Raw genomic sequence first — 25,395 nt, forward strand, 5'->3', positions numbered from 1 at the left:
AATGTCCTTGCAGTGGAGCTGAACTAAATCACTGACACAGAAAATCATCAGAGAAGGACGCAAAATTTATATTAGCATATTTTATGGGTAATTCTAGTGGATTCAGTTTGATTTTTGATACCTATCAGTGCTGGTTCCACAGTAGGTTTTCAGAACATCAAACATGCATTTTCAAAGCAGTTCTTATTCAGACACTGAACTTCTAAAATGCAGAACATCCATAATTTAAAATGTGCCAAAGTATTGTCCAAGAACTACTTTCTCAGTGGCAAAAGCCTTTTCTTGTGCTTTGATTAACTGACGTGCCAACACAGTGAATGTCTGTCTACCACTGACTCCCAAGTTTCTGCATTTAAATGAAGGAAAATGAGTTTTGTATAATTATCACCCTTTCTTATGCTGCTTTGGACTCATGTGTCAGAGCAATGATATAGGATGCTGCCACACCTGTCACAAACCCTCATTGACAGAAATAAAAACAAATTAAGTTCACAAGAAACCAGGCCAACTATGAGCATGTTCATCCAAAGTGAATATTCTGTATTGTGAATTAAATAAGGAATACTGTGAAGAAGAAGAAGAAGAAGAAGAAGAAGAAGAAGAAGAAGAAGAAGAAGAAGAAGAGGAGGAGGAGGAAGAGGAGGAGGAGGAGGAGTTTGGATTTGATATCCCGCTTTATCACTACCCAAAGGAGTCTCAAAGTGACAATCTCCCCTACAACAAACACTCTGTGAGGTGAGTGAGGCTGAGAGACTTCAGAGAAGTGTGACTAGCCCAAGGTCACCCAGCAGCTGCATGTGGAGGAGTGGGGAAGCGAACCGCAGCTCACCAGATTACGAGTCCACTGCTCTTAACCACTACACCACACTGGCTCTCTGTGGCTGTGGTGAAGCCTCTGGCAGTTACTGGCTGAACTGCTTGTCCATGTCATAGAGGGGCAAGACACTGGGAAAGAAGTTCCAGTGCTCTGTGTGTATCCAACAGGAGCAGGCAAAGGACCTCAAGGGTGAGTAGTAGGAAACAAAACACAGTAAAATTAGAGAGGAGGAGACAGGGGGCCTAGATAACAGCAGGCTAAAGGAAGAGGGTCCCATCACCCCCTGGCAAATAGAAGGGGAAGAAATGGAAGCAATGACAACCTTCTTGGGTTCCATGATCACGGCAGATGGTGACAGCAGCCACGAAATTAAAAGACACCTGCTTCTTGGGAGAAAAGCAATGACAAACCTAGATAGCATCTCAAAAGGCAGAGACATTACTTTGTCGACAAAGATCTGTATAGTTAAAGCTATGGTTTTCCCAGTAGTGATGTATGGAAGTGAGAGCTGGACCATAAAGAAGGCTGATCACCAAAGAATTGATGCTTTTGAATTGTGGAGCTGGAGGACTCTTGAGACTCCAATGGACTGCAAGAAGATCAAACCTATCCATTCTGAAGGAAATCAGCCCAGAGTGCTCACTGGAAGGACAGATCCTGAAGCTGAGGCTCCAATACTTTGGCCACCTCATGAGAAGAGAAGACTCCCTGGAAAAGACCCTGATGTTGGGAAAGATGGAGGGCACAAGGAGAAGGGGATGACAGAGGACGAGAGGGACAGTGTTCTTTAAGCTACCAACATGCGTTTGACCAAATTGTGGGAGGCAGTGGAAGATAGGAGTGCCTGACGTGTTCTGGTGCATGGGGTCATGAAGAGTAGGACACAACTAAATGACTAAACAACAAAGGAAGAGGGTGGTGTGGTAGAAGAGAAGACTTCCCATGGGAGGAGACTGAAGGTAAACTTAATAGAGTGAATGGGCAGAGAGAAGATGCATGTATTTATTTAGTTATTCCCACCTTCCCTCCCTGGGGCAAATATGGTCCTCCTTTTCCCCATTTTATCTTCATAACAACCCTCAGAGGTGGGAAGTGAATGCAGAGATGAGAAAGTTTGAAGCCTGCATTCTGAAAGTAGTAGCCAAAATTTTAATTTGCAGGCAACAAAGAGTATATCCCTCACGACTGTCTACTGGTGTTTGTTTTTAATTCTTTTGCTTTTAACTTTTTGTGGATTTATTGCACGGTTCTATGTTTTTATATTGTTGTAAACTGCTGTAATCTAGTTTTATGATACAGCGGTGTGTATCTGGACCCTGCAAATTAAATATTTAATAAAGAAGCACAGCTGGAAAAATCCTCACCTGCCTTCATTCAGGATAAGCAAAACATCTGAGAAGTGCAGCAGAGAATGTCACACTTCAGACAGAGAGGAAACTTACTCTTTACATACATTTGACAAATGTTTCAGTGTGGTCTCCATTGCGTAAGCATCGATGACAACAGTTTTGTGCTCTCAAATTTTCTTTCTCTGAAAACTGAATGGTTTTAAAATTCATGTTGGACTAGACCCATTCGAAACCGAAGGGCAACAATTCTGTTCCTGAGGCATGTGCCTACTGCAGTGTTCAAAGAAAAACATTCTTGGTTCAAAGACTCAGTTTTATATTCTCACCAACCTTACCTAGAGCATCATTAAGCTGAAGTAAAGGAAGAATTCTCATAAAAAGAAGAAATAAAAACAAAAAGAAATGAAATTTTAAAGAGGAGAATGAGCTAGTCCAGATGTTCTCATTTATAATGGAAAAAGGAGGAAAAGACAGGACATCTGAGAAGTGAACAGCATTAATGATCACAGTTGTGGTTTTTCAATAGGGTTGACTGAACACAGAAGCTGATATCTACAAACTTTGCAACTCTTCCAAGTTTGGAAATGTAGAGAACAGCTACTAACTATATTATTGGCTTGCCAACACTGGTAACTATGAGCTATATGTCAATATTTGGAACACCATCATTCCTCATGCCCATATGTGACTACAGGGCAGTTTGGCAAAGGATACTACATATAACCCGGATATTGATTCAGACGGTACTCGTCAAATATTACCATGAAATAGAGCAGATGGAGCACTGGAGGCATGAAGCAAGTATGAGGCCATTCATATTTCTCTGATGGGGTGGGGAAGAGAAATGAATGGAAGAACATCAGCTTTGGGCCAATGCTCTCCATTGTTCTACTTACTGTAGTTCTTCCGTGGATAACCCCAACACTAGTTTTCCCAGTAGTGATGTATGGCAGTGAGAGCTGGACCATCAAGAAGGCTGATCACCGAAGAATTGATGCTTTTGAATTATGGTGCTGGAGGAGACTCTTGAGAGTCCCATGGACTGCAAGAAGATCAAACCTATCCATTCTGAAGGAAATCAGCCCTGAGTGCTCACTGGAAGGACAGATCCTGAAGCTGAGGCTCCAATACTTTGGCTACCTCATGAGAAGAGAAGACTCCCTGGAAAAGACCCTGATGTTGGGAAAGATTGAGGGCACAAGGAGAAGGGGACGGCAGAGGACAAGATGGGTGGATAGTGTTCTCGAGGCTACCAGCATGAGTTTGACCAAACTGCAGGAGGCAGTGGAAGACAGGAGTGCCTGGCGTGCTCTGGTCCATGGGGTCATGAAGAGGTAAAGGTAAAGGTACCCCTGCCCGTTTGGGCCAGTCTTGCCAGACTCTGGGGTTGTGCGCTCATCTCACTCTATAGGCCGGGAGCCAGCGCTGTCCGCAGACACTTCCAGGTCACGTGGCCAGCGTGACAAGCTGCATCTGGCGAGCCAGCGCAGCACACGGAACGCCGTTTACCTTCCCGCTGGTAAGTGGTCCCTATTAATCTACTTGCACCCGGGGTTGCTTTCGAACTGCTAGGTTGGCAGGCGCTGGGACCAAATGACGGGAGCGCACCCCACTGCGGGGATTCGAACTGCCGACCATGCGATCGGCAAGTCCTAGGCACTGGGGTTTTACCCACAGCGCCACCCGCATCCCATCATGAAGAGATGGACACGACTAAATGACTAAACAACAACAAAGCTCCATTCAACTATTACCATCCACACCAGTTGCATGGAGGAAGAGAATGTGCTTTTACCTTCTTCTGGCTCTGCTCTGCTGCTTGTGAGCATCTCATAGGCACCTCCTTGAACAATGTGGCAAACAGGACGCTGAACAAGGACAAGGGGAAGATGGTAGCACCTCATAGATCTGAGACAGGCATGGACCTATATAGGATTACCATATGTCCTCTATAGGCAGAGCTGCTCTCATCTGGATCCAGCTTTAAGGCACCCCTGTTGGGTCCTATAGTCCCAACATCTTCACTCAACCTTGAACCACTTTCTTGGCAAGGCTGGAGGTTTCCACCTGAGTAAGCATTCCCTTCATTTAAAAACATCCTGGCAAGTTCAGCTAGAACCTTTCTCTTTGATGTATTATAGTGGTACCTCGGTTTTCAAACAGCTTAGTTCATGAACAACTTGGAAACCGAATGCTGCAAAACCAGAAGTAGGTGGCCCAGTTTTCAAACCTTTTTTTGGAAGCCGAACATGCTCCATTTTGAGTCCCCCTGTGTCTTCTGTTGCACTGCTAATTCCCTCCCCCCATTGTATTTCAAGCCTTCTGTTTGTTTCCGATTGCAGTGTTCTAAGGTGATATTTGGAGCTTATATTTGGTGCTTTTGTTTTTGCTATTTATTTTGCATTTTTTTTGTTTTGAGGCTTTTTCAGTTAATTTGTTTCTGTGACTATGTGGATCCCAGTTCAGCTACTGACTGACTGACTGATTGTGTGACTGCAGAAATGGATAAAAGCCCCCCATCCAAACAATGACTATCATCAGTGCAGGCAAGAATTTTAATCACCTACAATACTCTTTTATTTTATAGTACAGTACATTGATTATTGATTTCATTTTATGGATCAATGGTCTTGTTAGATAGTAAAATTCATGTTAAATTGCTGTTTTAGGGGTTGTTTTTAAAAGTCTGGAATGGATTATTCCGTTTTGCATTACTTTCTATGGGAAAGCATGCCTTGGTTTTGGAACAGACTTCCAGAATAGATTAAGTTTTAGAACCAAGGTACCAGTGTACAGGGCATTTCCAGACTGTCATTATTTTCAGGTGGGTGATTTTCAATCACATATCCACAAACCCAGATTGCATAATTATACTTGATTGGGAAGTTTTGTGCAAAAGGATCAGACTTTTGCGGTTGGGAAAGTGACAGGAAAACTCACTAGAAAGTGTGGGATTGCGCTTGCTTTGATGCAACATCATTAGACTTCCCTGCAAGCAAGTCAGGCTGAATTCTCAATAAACAGTTCATCTGGAAGGACCCAGCATTTTCATTAAACTGAACAAAAAATTATCAGATGAGTAGTTTCAGCTTAAATGGGGGGGGGGGGTCATTGAGGGGATAATTTCATCTCCCCCATTTTTTCTGTCACTCCCAGTTTTGCAAAGTGAAATATACTCAGAGTCGCAAAGTGATTTCATGCTCTTTATTCAGCTCATAGTGGTGAGGAGGAATGAATGGAAGTCCCCTCACAGTATCTGCTTTATATACATTATTTACACAATGGGCTGCACATGATTGGCTAATTCCGGAATTCTACTGTAAGCCAATCAGGTTGTGGATTCACTTCTATCTGGAGCAGGATTGGGTGGTTCCTGCCAACCAATCATACTGCTGCATTGTTCTAGGACCAATCAGACTGCTGCATTCTGAATTCTATTGTTCTAGGACCAATCAGACTGCTGTACTTTGGATCCTATTCAACTCAGTACATAACACAAAGACAGTTCTTTGAAGCAGCCATCATTTTTTTCACCCCACAGAAGCCATCTAGGAATGATATCATGTAGGAGAGTGACCTTCTCAGGGGGTTTCTGAAAGGAACATTGCGAATGCCACCAGGAAGAGTTATCTTCGCTGCCATGGGGAAGAACTCTTCCCCCCTCTTCCTTCACCTGTGGCATACCCCACCCCCCAAATGCCTTAAGTGGTATAGTCCACTCTGGTCCTTTGGATTCTACCTGTACTGGGAGGGCGTTGGTGGTTATTGTAGCCACATATTTGTATTCCTGGCATTTCCAGTACAGTGGTACCTCGGGTTACATACGCTTCAGCTTACATACGCTTCAGGTTACAGACTCCGCTAACCCAGAAATATTTCCTCGGGTTAAGAACTTTGCTTCAGGATGAGAACAGAAATTGTGCTCTGGCGGCGCGGCGGCAGCAGGAGGCCCCATTAGCTAAAGTGGTGCTTCAGGTTAAGAACAGTTTCAGGTTAAGAACAGACCTCCGGAACAAATTAAGTACTTAACCTGAGGTACCATTGTAGTTGTATCCATCTCACACAAAACACATTTTATAGCCCATGGGCCAAAGTGGTCATGTATTTAACTGAACATCTCATAAATTTTATCATTTTTCTTATAAATTTGGGCTCAACCCTGATTTAGCATTCCTGTAGTAACGTGGGTATAAAGGTAAGTAAGTTACACTGTTTGAGAAATGGATTGTTGGTTCCTTCCTAGTGTAGCCTATGTGTCCAAGAAGATTATGAGCAATTCAATGGCCAGGATGTAGAGTGACAAATATCAATAATAAATCCACCACTCAGTAAAAACTTCTCCCCAGTATACATCAAGATTGCAACCCAAACCATCGGGAGAAACAGGGTAAGTGAGACAAACACCGAACAGTGAAGGGGAAAAAAATCACAGGTCTTTATTCAAATGTCGCCAAACAGAAACATTTTTCTAAAACCTAGTTCTCCCTTTGCAGATCCTTCTCTAAGCCACCAGCTCAGTCTGGCAAATGATGATCAAGACATCTGTGGTTAAGTGGGATCTAATGTATTCTACTAAACTACGTAGAAAAGGTCAGGCCATCTCGATTACATCGAGCCATTAGAAGAGGCCAGGATAAATCCATGGAGGATAAAGTTATTAATAGCTGCTAGTTATGATGGCTGTATACAACCTCTAGGGCTAGAGGCAACATGCCAGTTGCTGAGTAATGACAGCAGGCTGTTTCCCTCATGTTATGTATGTGGGGTTCCCAGAGACATGCGGTTGATGTCTTGAGGTCTTCCTGAATCTGGAATCTGGATTGAAAGAGTAGGGTGTGTAGTGGGGAAAGGAACAGTTCAGACTGACAAAGGTCTGCACTTAGACGTCACTTTCTGCCTAGAAAGTGTAGTATGGCCAAGAGTGTGGGCATCCCTGAGACTTGTTCCTCCATTATGATGGATCTGAGTGTCCTTTAAGGTCTACACTCTCTCTCTCTTTCTGACTCTCTTAGCCAACAGTGCTAGTTTCTGACTTGAGGGCAAACTTTCCACCAGTTGGTCTATATGAACTTTGAAACCACATATAAATGAGAGTATCATACCAGATACAAAATGAAGTGGGAGGAGAGAAATTCTACAGTTCTCCCATACACCAATTCTTAGAGAAAGAAAGTAGGAATCTTTCGTCTCAATAGCTTCCCTATTTTCTTCACTTGCAGCCATTTTGCACAATATTCTTAGTTCAAATGAAGTGAGCCGCAATCAGGCAAGTACACAGACAGACATACTGAAGGTATGGAGTAATGGGCAATGCAGATGTTGTGCACACAGAGTGGTACATGCAAACACCTAGAGTGCACAATCCCGTCCCAAGAAATAAAAAAAGGAAAAAAATCACACAGCTGGACATACTGATGCATGGATATAAACTCCTGAAATTCCCATATCATCATAGGCACAGTAACAGACTTAGGTGGTTCTGTTTAGTAGCTGCCTGTTTCAGTAAGATTCAGTAAGTGTGTGAACTGGCCCCTAAGATTCTGAATCCTCTGAGGACAGTCATTTATCTTTGTACAACTTTGACCATGATCTATGTGGAGAGGAAAGGCTATGCATCTAAATGAACACATGAGATCAAGTTCCTACCTGAGGATAGGATAGGTAGCTTGTTGCTAAAGGGCTATTACCAATTCCTTGATGCCTTGGAGGGTGTGCAAAATACTCCAGCATCAGAAGAATAAATTGGGATGCTTGATTCAAATTCATCAGCAATACTTGCGTGGCAAGACCCTCAAGCTGACCCCCCAATTAAGACAAATAAATTCACACAGACACAGATATTTTGTTTAAGGGTTTTGGGCAAAAATTTGGCCACAACTTTATTGATTACAGGAATGAGAGCGGTATTGGCTTAGGCATTGGCAAGACTATATCTGACTCCTTTTTTTAAAAAAATGATATTTATTGAAAGTTTAAAATTACAGAAAATAAAAAAGAGAAGGAGAAGGAGAAGAAGAAAAAGAAGGGGGGAAAAATATAATCAGAAAAACAAGGAATTAAGCAATACAAGTCAATAAAAAGAAAAAAAGAAAAATACAAAATACACAATACATCAAAACCAACAACAACAAAAAAGAAAAAGAAAAAATTTAAAAACAAATCCAATATTCCCAAATCTTTATCTTTCGTTAACTTGTTTCATCGACCTCCTCACACCTCCCTTTTTTGTACTCTAGTTATTAATTATCTCAGCAAATCCTTTCCATCTTTCACTATATTCTATAATTAAATTACCTTAATTTATTTTAACCTTATCTTACCATAAAAAGCCCTAGAGCTTAAAACTTAAAACTTATTTATACATAATTCCTTATAGTATTTCTACTAAAGCCAAATAGTTTCATTCCAGCATTTTTCTAACACTCGTTAATTTTACAATAATTCTCTAAATGAATTTTTAAACTTTCTTCCAATCTTCATCCATCGTCTCTTCTTCCTGGCCTCGGGTTTTGTCAGTCCTTTCTATCCCTTCCATCTAGTCCATTAACCTGGTGATCTTCTATCCGAAGCTCTTAAGTCTTTTCTATGTCCCTTCTGCAGGTCTTCTTCATGTTTATACCTGCACTTTACTTTGTCTTCTGCCGATCTTATTCTTAATTTCCTTCCTTTCTCACTGAGGGGTAGATCTCGGGGAGACTCCAACTTGACAATGTCTTTATCCCTTCTCGACAGGTCAGCCCATTCTCCATAGTCAGCACTGAAATCCAAAAGATATTTGAAGGCATGTTTCAAAGTCCCTCCAAAGTTAAGGGCCCCCACAACTCCAAGCTCCCCCTGGTCCACAACCAGATCCCAAAAGTCAGAACATCCCTGCAGAGGGGGAACCATCCAGCTTCCCATCTCCAAACCAAACAGTACTCCATCTCTCCCAATCTGACTTTCTCCAGGTTCAGAAGTCAGAAACAACTTATTTTCCTGCAAGGCCGCGGCTCTCTCCATTTCTATTACTTGAGGTTCAGCAACAACCTCCTCCTTTGTCTTCTGCACAACTTGCCCTGTCAAAGCAAATTCCTGAGATGGTTCCTGAGTAGTTTCTATGTAGGTATTCACCGTTTGTCCAAAATTGCTAACTGCAACAGTCATCAAATCCATCTTTTCATGTAGCTGTTCCAGTAAAGCGCTTGTCTTGCAAAGAGCAAGAACTAAAACTTCTTCTAGACACATTCTTGCTCAAGGTCAATGTCTGGTTCCCACGATCTTTAATCTCTGCAGCTGTAAAATTCCCCAGATCGACTCCAGCAACAGTATCACAAGCTCCCTCTAGAGGAAACAATTTCTGTTTGTATCCGTCTTTTTGAAAGCAGCTCCAGCAACAAAATTACTTTCGTTTTCCAGATATTTTATTCCTTTTATATGCAGAAGGAAACATTGGAATCAATATGTTTCTCTTTTTTAACTATCTGTCAAAAAATGTTTTATTCACAGTCAATAAACTTCCCCAAAGCGTCTGTCTCTGACACCCCATTCCCAGGTTCAAGACGGTGGAAATTTATCTTTCTTTACTCTCTCTCCTGCAGGTTTAAACAATCTAAGATTTCCCCCCTCTTCTCTTGCTTCCAAGGGGGGGTTGGTGTTTTTAGCTGATGAAAATTTAGTCCTTTACAAACGACTTTCCAGACTTTAGCTTGCAATGTCTTTGCTTCAATCTATTTACAAAAGCGGAAGGCTGTTTAGACCTTCCCGCTTCGGTGCCAAATTAATTCAACTTTTAAAACTCCAATTCTTCACTTTACTCACAGGTAGTTACTTTTAAATCCAATTGTCCACAGGAAAAAAGTCAGCGCTCTCCGGCAACAGCTGTGCGGCTTCACTCCGTGAAAGTAGCAATCAGTTCGAAGCACCGCGCCGCTCACCCCACTTCACTCCGGAGCCCCAAAATGGGTTTCCCCACGAGTAGGAGAGGCGCTCTTGGTGCCTGCCGAATCCCACGTTCCCAGGCTCCCTCCGCCTGTGATTTTTAAGGGGTCCCCGCCTTCGCTGCGGCGGCAAGACCCGATTCTCACGGAGCGGGTTCCTCTCGGTCAGAGGAACTCCACCATTGCCGATGGCGCTAACCCGGAAGTCCGACTATATCTGACTCCTGTCCCCTTTGCAGGAAGTCTGTAAGGGTAAGCCACCCAAAGGGAAATTGCTTTGGGGGAACCCGCCTGCATCTCCCCTGGTGTTCCCGGAGGCCTGGCATGGCTCTTACCCTTCAAGCGGACTTCAGACAGGAACCAGGACCCGGCTTCCTTTAACGGAATACCCTTGGAACTGGAGGTGCAGGTGATGGCCGACCTCCCCTCCCCCATTCACCATAAGCCAATGCCTAACCGCCCAACCTTACCAAGTTGTGACGATTGCTAAGAGGTAGGCAAAAACCAAGTGGCCTGTGCCAATTTGCCAAATGGGAAAATTCCTACCCGGCCCCCGACTCAAGCCAGGCAACCAACCAAAGCAAGGCTAAATTAGAGGGAGGGTGGGGGGTGGGGTGTTCAGCAACATGAAGCAGGAGCCAAGCACACATCACACTGCTTTTATACTTTCCCCCACTATCACTCTTTGACATGATTGGGTAATTGTGGTGCCTCCCAGGCGTGTGTGTGATAGCTCCACCTACGCCAGGGTGGTGGTGGGGAACCAGGTTGAGAGCTTGCCCGCAACCAGGACCATCTATTAAGATGATCCCATTTGTCACAAATGTATGAAGCGTTATTACATACAGAGGTATGCATATAACACACACAGGAAAATACAAAATTTGGTTAATCATACTGACTGTGTGCCGCTGGAGCTCAGCTCCCATTCCACCCTAGTCCCAGAGAGTCGTTATCTCATACTGGACTTTAAAGGCAATCTGAGTGCCTTTAGATCAGGGTAGCCTCAGAAGCAAGTGCCTGCCTCTCTGGGGTAGGATGTCAACCAAAAAAATAAATAAATCCAGGATGGGGCTTGACAGAAAGGGAGCAGCTTAAAGAGTGAGTTTGGGCCCCTACACAGCACTTCCGCTATATTCCTGTGTGAAATGTGCTATGTAAATTCTACTCAATATTGATCCAGAGTAGATTCTTGTACCTACGGGACTGCCTCTCCCGTTATGCCCCACGGAGGACCTTAATGTCCATAAATAGCAACACCCTAGAGGTCCTGGCCCCTAAGGAAGTTATATTAGCCTCAACCAGAGTCAGGGCCTTTTCAACACTGGTTCCGGCCTGGTGGAGCGCTCTGTCTCATGAGACCAGGGCCCTGCAGGATCTGATTTCTTTCTGCAGGGCCTGTAAGTCAGAGTTGTTCTGCCCTGGCCTTTGGCTTAGAATCAAGTTGATTCCCTCCCCCTTTTTCTTTTTTCCTTTCTCCTCCTGTAATGAGGCTGTTTTAATGTTGTATTTTAATCTTGTTTTTTAAGTTGTTTTTCAATCAACTTGTTTTTATTATTGGTTGTTAGCCGCCCTGAGCCCAGACTTGGCTGGGGAGGGCGGGGTATAAATAAAATTTATTATTATTTATTATTATTAGATTCCAATGTATAGTTAGCAGAGTAAAAACTTAAACACATTGCAGGATTCCCAAAAAAATAGACCAGAGGCAATTCTATTTCATCCAGCAGAGCTTTACTGCTACTTAAGGCAACAGAGTTTTACTGCTACTTAAGGCAAATGAACATCATGGTCACAAATCCAATACTTTCAGGATTAGCACTGTCCATAAGAAATCCAGTTGCAGCAGACTTAACTTAAACTTAGGAAAAGAGATAGAAAGAGAACGTGAAACCCAGGCTTCTTCTGGCCTCTTATATTATAGTCAGCATGAAAGAGATAACAGAGTCAGTTTAAGCCATTGTACTCAGCTTCTCTGAAGGAACAACCCAAACATCATGAACCTTCTGCTTGTTTCTTTCACACAGAGAAGCTTCCAGAACCCTCTTGAATTAAGTAAAATAGGAAAGGTCTCTACACATCTGATCAATTCTTTCTGCACTAAGAAATGCAAACTTATGTTCCGGATTTTAGAAGTGGAAACAAAATGTGCCCCCACCTCTGCTACAGCTTCTCTCGTCCATCATTCAGCTAGTTAAAACTACTGCTGTGCCAGTTGCTGCATTGTCAAAAAAATACGCAAAATGTAAAGATGCACCCACATAGCTTACATGGTTGGGTGGTGGTGGGGATTTCAATGACAACATATGTTTGCATGAGTTTGGGGCACAAAAGTGAGTAGAAAATACACTTTCAGTCTCATCCCTCAATGATGCTCAAGTAATGCTTCGGAAGCCCTGCTTACGAGTTTTAGTACCCATCTCTAAAGATGCTATAGTCATTGTAATTATTGCAGCTTAATTCTCAAATGATGGACTCGGCTCAATTAGCTTTGCTTAATCTCCCTCCGTTGCTTTTTCAACATATCAACAGCCCAGTTTTAAATACTTTCCATCGGAAGCATATGGTCCTCAGCAGAGCAACTGAAACACGGTGCATTAGGTCAGTGACTTTCAAAGAGGAGATTTAAAGCTTATCCCCCAAAGCAAATCTAAACACAGGTTGTGAAAACGCTTTTAGACGCAGATGGTGAACATTATGAATTGCACCTCACCAATGCCGTGGCTTGACAGCTGACAGATTGCTTTAGTCTTGCCAGTTTGGTTTGGCAACATCACCTGGACTGATGCTCAAAATGTTCACAGCTTTCATGATCGTTTTCCGTTCTGCTGATGAGGTGGAAATTAATTGAAATTCTTAATGCACTCAAAATGAAGCAGTACAGGCTTGGGTGGCCAGACAGAATACCCTTCAGGATGGAACCATGACTGGATCATTAAATCTGTAGAAAACTAAAATTTACTTTAAAGTCCTTTGGTTGTTTCCAGTTGGGGCCCACCAGCTACAGATAGGCTATTTGGTGTAGTGGAGGCTTCTGTAAACAGAAGTGGGAGGGAAATGGTTTTTTGAAAGTCTGCAGCCCCTCCACTTCCTATGCTGATCCAATGATTCCCCAGGAAATTTGAGGGCTGCAGAGGGATCTGCAGGGGAAAGTGAGGATCAGTGAAAGTCATCACCACCACCCTCTTCCACTACCAAAGTCTGCAGCTATAGACAACCCGAGTGCTCTTCAGGATTCTGATGCACACACCAAGTTCATATTGGAACAGCTTCCTTTAATAAACTGAGAATATACCCAATAATACATTGATTGATGCTTTTGAATTCTGGTGCTGGAGGAGACTCTTGAGAGTCCCATGGACTGCAAGAAGATCAAACCTATCCGTTCTTCAGGAAATCAGCCCTGAGTGCTCACTGGAAGGTCAGATCCTGAAGCTGAGGCTCCAATACTTTGGCCACCTCATGAGAAGAAAAGACTCCCTGGAAAAGACCCTGATGTTGGGAAAGATTGAGAAGAAGGGGACGACAGAGGACGAGATGGTTGGACAGTGTTCTCGAAGCTACCAGCATGAGTTTGACCAAACTGTGGGAGGCAGTGGAAGACAGGAGTGCCTGGCGTGCTCTGGTCCATGGGGTCACGAAGAGTCGGACACGACTAAACGACTAAACAACAACGTTCGACACTTCTCAGCAGCTGTGGATTTCGGATTATGTTCAGTAGACAATATCTGATATAAGAGCAAACTCCTAGAGGCCAAGGTCCCTTCAGCCCCCCAATAAGATATCTGAGGGCACCAGGGGGCCCCAAAGTTGATGGGCATTGCCATTCAAATGGAGTGGGTGTGCCTGTCATTTGATCGATTACGTGGGACAGGGGTTACCTTCCCACCCCACAATATTTTATTCAAGTTGGCATCCCAATACATGAAATGCACGGTCTCATTTCACATATCTGGGTTGTGTTTTGTTGTTTTTACAGAGCAGTTACTGGGACTGAATATCAGGAGCATGGTACAAAACAGAGAGCGTGTAAACATCTCCCCACACACACACACACATTGCAGGCCTAAAGTTGATCTTTCATATCAATTTGGCACAGAGAACAATTGCCCTCCCACAGCAAGGTGGTGGTTCATCAGCATGAAAATAAAAGGCAACTCCCTTGGTCCCAATCCTGATTCTCTTCCTGGCTCAGCTACTATTTAATTCCAAAAGAACCACATATTTCACATATCTAGTAGTGGTTTTTGTTTTGTTTTTCCTACACCAGAAAGAGCTTTTCCATTGTTGATAATCCTGAAGTAGCATCTCCATCACCATTGTTCTGCCTGGACACTTAGGTCCAGTGCTGAGGACCTTCTGGTGGTTCCCTCGCTGCGAGAAGCCAAGTTACAGGGAACCAGGCAGAGGGCCTTCTCAGTGGTGGCACCCACCCTGTGGAACACCCTCCCACCAGATGTCAAAGAAAAAAACAACTACCAGACTTTTAGAAGACATCTGAAGGCAGTCCTGTTTAGGGAAGCTTTTAATGTCTGGTGCATTACTGTTTTTTAATATTTTGTGGGAAGCCACCCAGAGTGGCTGGGGAAACCCAGCCAGATGGGTGGGGTATAAATAATAAATTGTTGTTGTTGTTGTTGTTGTTGTTGTTGTTGTTGTTGTTGTTGTTGTTGTTGTTGTTACAAACACCCTAATAAGGTTCTGAGGAACTTCAGGGTTCATGGAACACAATCTGAAGACCACTGCTCTAGGGATGTCATTCTTGCCTTGAATATGAGAGTTTCTACTTCAGAACTACAGAACTGCTCACGGAACTAGAGTAATCAGAAGTGGTAGTTTAAGCACTTTTAGGAAAGTACCTGAATCTCAGAGTTGATGTTCATGTTTTGAATGAACTTTGGATCTACCCCTGAAATCTTAAATAAAAACGATCTCAGCTTTCTTTCCACGTTCCCTCCCTGCACGGGTGCTGCCATTCTTCAGCAAACATTATGCCGGCCCTCAGACCCTTCAAGATCATCAAGAATCATCAAGAAGAGGACCAAGAAATTCATCCACCATGAATCTGATCGCTATGTCAAAATTCAGGATTCAGAAACTTCCTTGTCCACAACGTCAAAGAGCTGGAAGATTGCTCGCAATGTTTCATCCAAGAATCGGAAGATAATTGTGGAAAGAGCAGCTCAGCTTCCTATCAAAGCCACCAATCCAATTGCCAGACTGCGCAGTGAGAAAAATGAAAAAAAAACCCAGTTGCTCTTGTACAACTGTATTTAATAAAAAGTCAAAACGTGTTGGAAAAAATAATAATAAAGGATCTCAGGTAGCAGTACCAAAGAAGCTATCGCTACACTGGGAAGTCTGACTCAGTTCAGATTCATATGTTCAATAAAGAGGTAAGACTTGTGCCAAAATGAACACAATCAGTTCCACAGCTACTGGGAGTTTGAAAAGCAAATTACAGTGGTACCTCAGGTTAAGTACTTAATTCATTCCGGAGGTCCGTTCTTAACCTGAAACTGTTCTTAACCTGAAGCACCACTTTAGCTAATGGGGCCTCCCGCTGCCACCGCGCCGCTGGAGCACAATTTCTGTTCTCATCCTGAAGCAAAGTTCTTAACCTGAGGTACTATTTCTGGGTTAGCGGAGTCTGTAACCTGAAGCGCATGTAACCTGAAGCGTCTGTAACCCGAGGTACCACTGTATACTTCATGATTTTCATTAGGTCACCCACAAGTGATCGTGTTTGGAGTCACCCAGTGTGGTGTAGTGTGGTTAGACTGTTGGACTAGCATAAGGTTACCAGATTTTTTTTCAGTGAATCCGGGAACACTTTTCAACTAAATAGATGGATTTTGTCAAGGAACTGCTTTGTAAATCTGGCAACTGGCCCCCAGGAAATGGGGACTAGCACCTGGCAGACCAGAGTTCAACTCCCAACTCAGTCTACTGTGTGACCTTGGACCAGTCACTAAGTCTCAGCTTAACTTACCTCACAGTCTTATTGTGGGATTAAATGGGGAGGGAAGAGAACTAAGAACACCACTTTGGACTCCTTGGAGACAAAGGTAGGGATACAAATGCAATAAATAAACATTCCATAAATTCTGGAGATAATTAAGAAACAGAGATGGCATTATTTGCTATTGACTATCAATTTGATTTGCACTATAATACCCAGCCCAAACCCCAGCCTCACTGAGTGGAACATAAACATCCCTCCAGCTTTTGAGCAGCTGAGATACAGAATTTTAATTTCACCTCACCGCTGACTCTGAATCTAAAAATAAACCGTAGATGCATCTCAAGATTCTCAAGTTCTGGTTTGTTTGAGCTGATTAACATACAATCAACCTTTGGCACAAAAGCTTAATTAAAACTCTTCGTCAGAAATAGATAAGGAGAACTGGATCATTTGCAAAATACCACAACTGTGGATCAGCCTCCCCTAGCTTATCACCCTGCAGCTGTTTTGGACTATAATTCCCTTCTTCAAAACATCTGGAGGGTGCAAGTTTGGGAATATGAAGACAAACAAGAAGCTTAAAAATTACTGTAACCCCTTCTGTCTTGTAACTTTGAACAGCAGCGTCATATTTATAATGTGTGTGTGTTTGGTGGGAGGCAAAGAAAGAGACTTCATTCCTGTAATCAAACCTTTTGTTTTATATCAGTGTTTTCCTGCTTCAAATTAAATGGAACATACCAATCTCCTCTTTTTTTTGTCTGGGGGAGGGAGGAAGGAATTGCATGGGGAGTAACTTTCATTATTATCCTCTGTGGATTCTTCAATAATGAAGAAGAAGAGTTTGGATTTGATATCCCGCCTTTCACTCCCCTTCAGGAGTCTCAAAGCGGCTAACATTCTCCTTTCCCTTCCTCCCCCACAACAAACACTCTTGTGAGGTGAGTGGGGCTGAGAGACTTCAGAGAAGTGTGACTAGCCCAAGGTCACCCAGAAGCTGCATGTGGAGGAGCGGAGACGCGAACCTGGTTCCCCAGATAACGAGACTACCGCTCTTAACCACTACACCACACTGGATCCTTGTAGTAATGGCAGCCCATGTTGGTAGTGCTGTTTCTGCCAATTTCCCATAAAAATAGCTCAAAAATGCCCCCCCCCCCAATTTTGCCAAAAAGGCTCAACAATTGTCCGGATTTCCACTGTTTGAAATACGGCAACCCAAAATTGTATTTTGTCTACCTGCCCCTCTTATTGTTAGGTGAGAGCTTAATTCTGCAGCAATGCTAACAGGCTTCTCAACCAACTCATTCCACCCGTTTTAATCAAACTTAACCATGACTAATGTTAGCTGGATAATGTCTTATAAGATCCCAGGCTGGTACAGTATTTACTCCCCAGGATAAGTGAATATCTCCCTACTTCCCTACAGTTGCCACACTTTAAACTTACTCAAAACATCCATGGGAAATGAATACTTGTTCACTTTTTGTTTCCAAAACAAGTAAAAGTACAGTGGCTAACTTGCAGAAATATTTTTATGCTCCCCCTCCCCTGTTTCAATGTGGCATAAAGAAAGTTATGCTGCTGTTCTCTGTTAGGAATATTCTCGTGATTGAAATCACATACATTTAAAGAGACACTAAAATTCAGACACAAAATAGTTTTTTTCTTCTTGCTTTCCAAAATATGCATAATTCACAGTTAAAAGTGAAGGGTGAAGATACACACTATTTTGCTTGCAGTATTTTAGTGAACATTCTTTATTGTGATATATCCATTAATAACACAAAATATTTTAAAAACCCCAACAAAAATAACAAAATGTATATGAAAATATTGTAAAGCAATTTCCAGTTTTCCTGTCATTCTAGCCTGGTTGATCTCCAAGTTAACTGCTATTTTCCGTCTTAAACAAACTTTGCTCTGGAATGGAACCATTTTATCTACTGGAACAAAGGTCTCATCCATTATCAGTTCAACGGGATATTTTGGATTTGTTATCATTTTCTTTCTCTGCATGATACGGAAAAGAAGTTTGTGTTGTTCTCTTTGATAGTAATAAAGAAGAAGAAAAAAGTTATCCAGTGTGGAAACTGACCTACAGCTTTTTGATTTATTGTTTAAACAATTGTTTATTATTTAAAGTGTTTTAAATATTTGTAGGGCTTGTGGTTTAATTCAGAAATGTTGCCTCAAAGCAAAGTTGTGTTCCACCAATTTTTATCTACAAATGATATCAAACTGAAACAGAAAAAGAAATATACTTTAAAGTTAATTGATGGAAGCTCATTGTTGCAGCTAATACCCAAACAACTTTTGAAAAAATGGTTGAAGACACTTAGCACTTACTTTCTTTCTTGTGCTCTGATTTCCTGGGGATAACAAACATGGAGCCATGCAACTCACTGGGACATCTTCTTCAGCCTATTGGTCAGGGATATCATTCTACTTTCCCACCCCTAAGGAAGGCCCTGGGAGCCTGCATGGTAGATGAGCAATATTATCCCCATATAGTAGGTAGGGGTTGAGGGTGAGATAATAAAAAGGTAAAGGTAAAGGGACCCCTGACCATTAGGTCCAGTCGTGGCCGACTCTGGGGTTGCGGCGCTCATCTCGCTTTATTGGCCGAGGGAGCCGGCGTACAGCTTCCAGGTCATGTGGCCAGCATGACTAAGCCACTTCTGGCAAACCAGAGCAGCGCACAGAAACACCATTTACCTTCCCACTGAAGCAGTACCTATTTATCTACTTGCACTTTGATGTGCTTTCAAACTGCTAGGTTGGCAGGAGCTGGGACCGAGCAACGGGAGCTCACACCATCGTGGGGATTCGAACCACTGACCTTCTGATCGGCAATCCTAGGCTCAGTGGTTTAACCCACAACGCCACCCGCGCCCCTTGGTGAGATAATAGTCTTGCCTAAAATGGGTTGTGTGGAATGAGATTTGAACTGGAACTTCCTGGCTCCCAGCAAATTCTCTTCTTAGCCACTACTTCTTCTCCAGCTACTGTAACCCTATTCAATTTCTCCAAATGCCTGCTTACCCACAGATAAGGGATCATTTAATGACCGCTTTACTAATCCAGTACTTAGTTTTATCTTCAGAGTATCACATTTAACAGGTTCAGATCAAAATCCTTGACTTTAAAGAGAAGGCAAAGGCAGATGAGGACAAGCCCTTCTTGTTAATCCCATCAGACTTTACTATAGGAGGTCAGAAACCTTACAAGGGTATTTGATTTCAATAGCGACGTTAAATTACGACCGTTTCCTAATGGGGTATGCTAATGAAACGTGGTAGAATTTGTGTCAAAATTATCTACAGCTGCAGATGACAGCAATGAAATGTTTCTTAAAAACTGCAGGTGTGTTTTTCTGTTGAACATGAATGGTTAGAGATACAGTCACTTAATCAGGGTGGGTGGATCAAGCCTTGCAGGAACCTGGCTTTGACCACATTGTTTGGCACTGACCTCATCCAACCTCCTTATACTGCACTATCCTAATGATGTGTCACCTGCAAAATGCAGGATACCAATCACATATACAGTTCACATTTAAAAAAAAAGAAATTTGAAATACTTTATTGTCACTTGTACAACTTGTATGGGGATGCGGGTGGCACTGTGGGTTAAACCCAGGGGCGCCGACTTATAAAAAATATTGGGGGAGCCCGCGAAAGCTCATGAATAATAAATAAGCTCATGAATATGCAGATAAAGTGGCGCCGCCTCCTCGTGAGCGAATAGGGGAGAGCGTGCTGCGCCTATTAATCAGCTCCGAAGGAAATTGGGTGGAGCTTTTGCTCGGGAGGGAGGGCAGGAGGCATGCAGCCCGACCCTGTGCATTTTGGGCTGGGGGAGGGGCGGCGGTGGCGCTCTGCTGGAGGGGCGCCCGAGATTATTGGGGGGGCGGAGCCCCCCAAACGAATTTTTGAGGGGGCTCGGGCCCCCTCAGGCCCCATGGAGTCGGCGCCTATGGTTAAACCACAGAGCCTAGAACTTGCCGATCAGAAGGTTGGTGGTTCGAATCCCTGCGATGGGTTGAGCTCCCATTGCTCAGTCCCTACTCCTGCCAATCTAGCAGTTCGAAAGCATGTCAAAGTGCAAGTAGATAAATAGGTAACGCTCCGGCGGGAAGGTAAACGGCGTTTCCGTGCGCTGCTCTGGTTCGCCAGAAGTGGCTTAGTCATGCTGGCCACATGACCCGGAAGCTGTACGCCGGCTCCCTTGGCCAATAAAGCGAGATGAGCGCCGCAACCCCAGAGTCGGTCACGACAGGACCTAATGGTCAGGGGTCCCTTTACCTTTACCTTACAACTTGTATACAGTGAGATTACACGAGCACCCCCCACTCAGCTCTCTTAGTCTTAATTCCTCACCAAACCCGAAAGTCAGAAATCTTTTCATTCAGCAGCCTAACAGCCCATGGATAGAAGCTGTTCTTTACCCTGTTGGTGCGACTAATCATGCTTCTATATCTTCTGCCTGAGGGCAGGAGATCAAGAAAGTGCTGGCCAGGGTGTGAATCATCTCTGAGAATTTCCCTCACTCTCTTGAGGCAACATTCTTCCGCGATGTCATCCAGCGGATTCACGGGACAGCCCATAATATATTGTGCTGTATTCACCACCCTCTGTAGGCACTTCCTACATTGTCCTTGAACATAAATGTGAATGGATTCACAGACTTCAGGCAGGCCAAGTGGGTGCATCACTCCCTTCATCTGGGAAAGGACTGTAGCTTGGTAATAAAGTGGTACCTCGGGTTACATACACTTCAGGTTACAGACTTCGCTAACCCAGAAATAGTACCTCGGGTTAAGAACTTTGCTTCAGGATAAGAACAGAAATTGTGCAGCAGCGGCGTGGCGGTAGCGGGAGACTCCATTAGCTAAAGTGGTACCTCAGGTTAAGAACAGTTTCAGCTTAAGCACAGACCTCCAGAACGAATTAAGTTCTTAACCCAAGGTACCACTGTACAGAATGCTGAAGCCCAAGTTCAATCCATAGCATTTTAATAGGTCTAAAAAAAATTATTAAATTTTCTGTTTTACTTTTTAGAATATTCATTTAAACAACCTTAAAATATCAATGACTTCCCTTCTTCTCTTTCCATGGCTCATTTTGCATAATGTAAATCCCTGCACATTTTACATAAACTAAACCATTCCGTATTCCATTCTTACATTCATCAAAACTTATTTACACTCTTGCATTTATCTTAACGCTGCCAACATTTTCAAGTGTACACAATTCCACCCCATATGTTAAACAAACATTTTCCAATCTTCTTTAAACGTATGTTCTTCTTGTTCCCTTACTCTATATGTTAGGTCTGCAAGCTGCACATATTCCATCAGTTTAAGTTGCCATTCTTCTTTGGTTGGGACCTCGCTAACTTTCCATTTTTGAGCTAACAAAACACGGGCCGCAGTAGTGGCATACATAAATAACCTTTTTGACACCTGGGAATTTCCGTCTGAATCATCCCCAACAAAAAGGACTCCTTTTTTTGGAAAAGTACTTTTAACCACCACCCCCCCCCCCAATTAATTATGGTTTATTTCCTAGTACTCTTTTACCCTTTTACAGGTCCACCACATATGATAGAACGTAATGTGGGAAATATCTCTGCCTAGTGGGGCACTGCCAGTCAGCAGAGACAAGCCAAAATTGGATGTGTCAATGGTCTGACAGAGTATAAGAGTTTCCTATGTTCTACATACACATCCATTCTCCCTGTATATGCTTACCTGCTGGATTAACCAGTGATTAACCAGAAGGAAAGACTTTACCTGCAACGGTTACCAAATTAAGAACACCAAATTAACTCCCAACAAATATTTGCTTTTGTTTTTTTAAGTAAACCATAACAAATTGGCATCTTTAGCGCTATAAGGGAACTTTCCTTAACGGACTAGGTTTGTCTTCACTACTACAGTGGTACCTCGGGTTAAGAACTTGATTCGTTCCGGAGGTCCGTTCTTAACCTGAAACTGTTCTTAACCTGAAGCACCACTTTAGCTAATGGGGCCTCCCACTGCCGCCGCACCGCCACTGCACAATTTCTGTTCTCATCCTGAAGCAAAGTTCTTAACTCAAGGTACTATTTCTGGGTTAGCGGAGTCTGTAACCTGAAGCGTCTGTAACCTGAAGCATTTGTAACCTGAGGTACCACTGTATAGCTACTGAATTGTGGTGCATTTCTGATTTTTTTTTAATTTCTGCCTTTATATTTTTTACTGTTTTTGAGTTTGATTTTATAACACTGTATAGTTTGAGTAGATTAGTACTGTATTCAGTGATAACAATGCTCTACAGCAGTGGTTCCCAATGAGGGGTCCAGGGACCCCTGGGGTTCTGCAGAACACATCCAAGGGGCACATGGCACATCCCTTGCCAACAGGGCCATCTTTAGCAGATGTGGCGCTGGGGTGCAAATATCCACCCAGTGCCCCCAAATTACCACAGATAGTGTTGGGGTGGCCATAGCTGCGCACTGCCAGCCATTGGGGGGGCACAACTCTCCCCCATGCTGTTGCGGGAGAGCGATCTCTGCAGAGGCTTGGGAGAGACGTTGCTGTTGACATTTCCATTCCACCTTAAGCAGCAGACGTGTGGAACTGTTGTGTGTCACATGTCTGTTTACATTCCAGCACAGCTTGCTGGGAACTTCTGTTGTGTATAGCTGTTGCTTTTCCTGTTCTCTCTGAGATGACATCAGGTACCTGTAAATACCTGTATATGATTGTGAGATATGAAAACGCCGGTCCCAAGTCCCTGGGTCCTGAGACCCTCAAAATAAAATTGGAGCAAAGTTGGTGAAGCAGCAAAAAAGTTTATGTAGTGACCACAAGAAACATAATTGCAAGGATGGATGTCCAAAGCAGACACACCCAATTTCAGTAAAACCCCTTCATCTGAGCGCAAATCCTGCCCTTGCCTCCCATTGGTTGGGACGTGCAAGGTTCACAGCCTATCACAAGCACCTAATTAAAACATGAAATTCTCCTATCCTGTTGACATCTCCTATTCCTCTAAATCCAGGGACCCTTGCCCTTAATTAAAGGTAAAAGTAAACGTACACCTGACAGTTAAGTCGAGTCACGAAAGACTCTGGGGTTGCGGCGCTCATCTCACTTTACAGGCCAAGGGAGCCGGCGTTTGTCTGCTTCTGCAGACAGTTTTTCCAGGTCATGTGGCCAGCATGACTAAACTGTTTCTGGAGAAACCAGAGCAGTGCACGGAAACACCATTTCCTTTCCCACCTATTTATCTACTTGCACTAGTGTGCTTTCAAACTGCTAGGTTGGCAGGAGCTGGGACCGAACAATGGGAGCTCACCCCGTCACTGGGATTCGAACCACCAACCATTTGGTCGGCAAGCCCAAGCAGCACAGTGGTTTAAACCAGAGCGCCACCTGCATCTCTGCCCTTAATTACATTTACCCAAATAAAGAAGCATGTTCCTGTGCTTCCACACATTTACTGTTGGGATATGAGTACAACGCAGCTGCAAACCAGCAGTTCGATGTTGACATCACATGATGTGACTAGTCCTGGGAAAGAATGTACCAGGCAGTTCTTATCAGGACGGTTCACAGGGATTTGTTCTGTGTATAATATGAGACCTTCCGTTTGCGCATGTGAAGGAAGTCTTACTGAGCTGCTTGGAGAAGACTGAGCTGAACGGACATGTTTTTGTACAGATGTAAAGACAGAAATAAATCGTAGATGATGTAGACTTTCTGATTTTCTTCTTTCTCCTGCTGGTATGCAAGGAGCACAGAGGGTGTGCATCTTCCACACTGGGGGATGTCGCCTATCAAGATCTCCCTGGACCTGCGGGGATGCCAGCCAGGGTAGGTCACCGGTAAACAAGCCCTGGGAACCTGAGAGGGAGGCCAGCCTTTCCCGAGGGGCGAGTTTTCCAACATTTACTCAAGCGATAAAGCCACACGTACACGAGTTCTTCCCAGCTGAATCGTGCTGAGGTGTCTAGATAAACCACATTCTAGCAGCAAGCTGCTCTGCTTTCGGGTGTTCTAACCTCAAACCAGTAAAGATAACCTCCATGCAAGCCTGAGGGTTAGGTAGCTGTTGCAAACTTCTTTTCAAATCTGGCAACTGTTTGAGGCCTCTGAGATCTTTTAACTTTTCATGAAAACGCGACAATTTTATTTATTTCTTACACGCTGATATATCATGATGACTGGAATTTATCTCAGCTGCTTCTTCCCACCTTAGGGAAGCAGCCGAGATACATTGCTCAGCCTCACACAGTGAGTTAGTCCCAGTTCCTCTCAGGCTCATGTGTGCTTCATTCAATGAGCAGTGGAGGTTCACTGAACTGCTCGTTGAGGGATGGAAGAGGCCTCCTGCCCCCCCCCCAGCTGAATGAGCCAGTGGCGGACTGGGGGCTCAATTTACTGCTCAGCTGAGGGGAGCGGCAACCCTCAGTGGAGCAGTTTCATGGAGCCCCCACACTGCCACTGCCTTGTATGAGCCACTGGGGGGTCAGGGGCTCTGTAAAACTGCTTGGCTGACGCAAGGACAGCCGCACGTTCCTCAGCCAAGCAATTTAAAGAAGCAAACTCCTTTTACATTCATGCATTTGATGAAGTTGGCTGTAGAGTATAAAGCCTCATGCAAGAGGTACCGTATTTTTCACTCTATAAGACGCACCAGACCACAAGATGCACCTAGTTTTTGGAGGTGGAAAACAAGAAAAAAAAATATTCTGAATCTCAGAAGCCAGAACAGCAAGAGGGATCGCTGCGCAGTGAAAGCAGCAATCCCTCTTGCTGTTCTGGCTTCTGGGATAGCTGCGCAGCCTGCATTCGCTCCATAAGACGCACACACATTTCCCCTTACTTTTTAGGAGGGAAAAAGTGAGTCTTATAGAGCAAAAAATACAGTAGTTAGTCTTTGGGGTTTCACAGGACTCTCTTGTTTGTGCTTGCTGCAACACAGCCACCCTCCTGGAATTCAACCCATGGAGAAATGGAGAAGATGCCTTGTATGTTAATTCTCTAAAAGGACTACAGTAGTACCTCAGGTTACAAACACCTCAGGTTACAGACTCCACTCACCCAGAAGTAGTATCTCGGGTTAAGAACTTTACCTCAGGATGAGAACAGAAATTGTGCAGCGGCGGCAGTGGGAGGCCCCATTAGCTAAAGTGGTACCCCAGGTTAAGAATGGTTTCAGCTTAAGAACGGACCTCCAGAACGAATTAAGTTCATAACCAGAGGTACCACTGTACCTGTTTACTGCCAAGGTCTTTGTTGCAATCCACAGCAACAAACATTGCCAAAGATGTTGTGTATGTGTCAGATACAAATTA

General features: G+C 43.6%; 1 protein-coding gene across 10 annotated transcripts in view; it reads right to left on the reverse strand.

The window, feature by feature from the left end:
- Positions 1 to 25,395, reverse strand: part of KCNIP4 (potassium voltage-gated channel interacting protein 4) — a 406,334-nt gene that overhangs the window by 158,615 nt on the left and 222,324 nt on the right. The window lies entirely within an intron of this gene.

This window comes from Podarcis liolepis, assembly GCF_965112155.1.
Source record: "Podarcis liolepis genome assembly, chromosome: 9".
In the NCBI taxonomy this organism is placed as follows: Eukaryota; Metazoa; Chordata; class Lepidosauria; order Squamata; family Lacertidae; genus Podarcis; species Podarcis liolepis.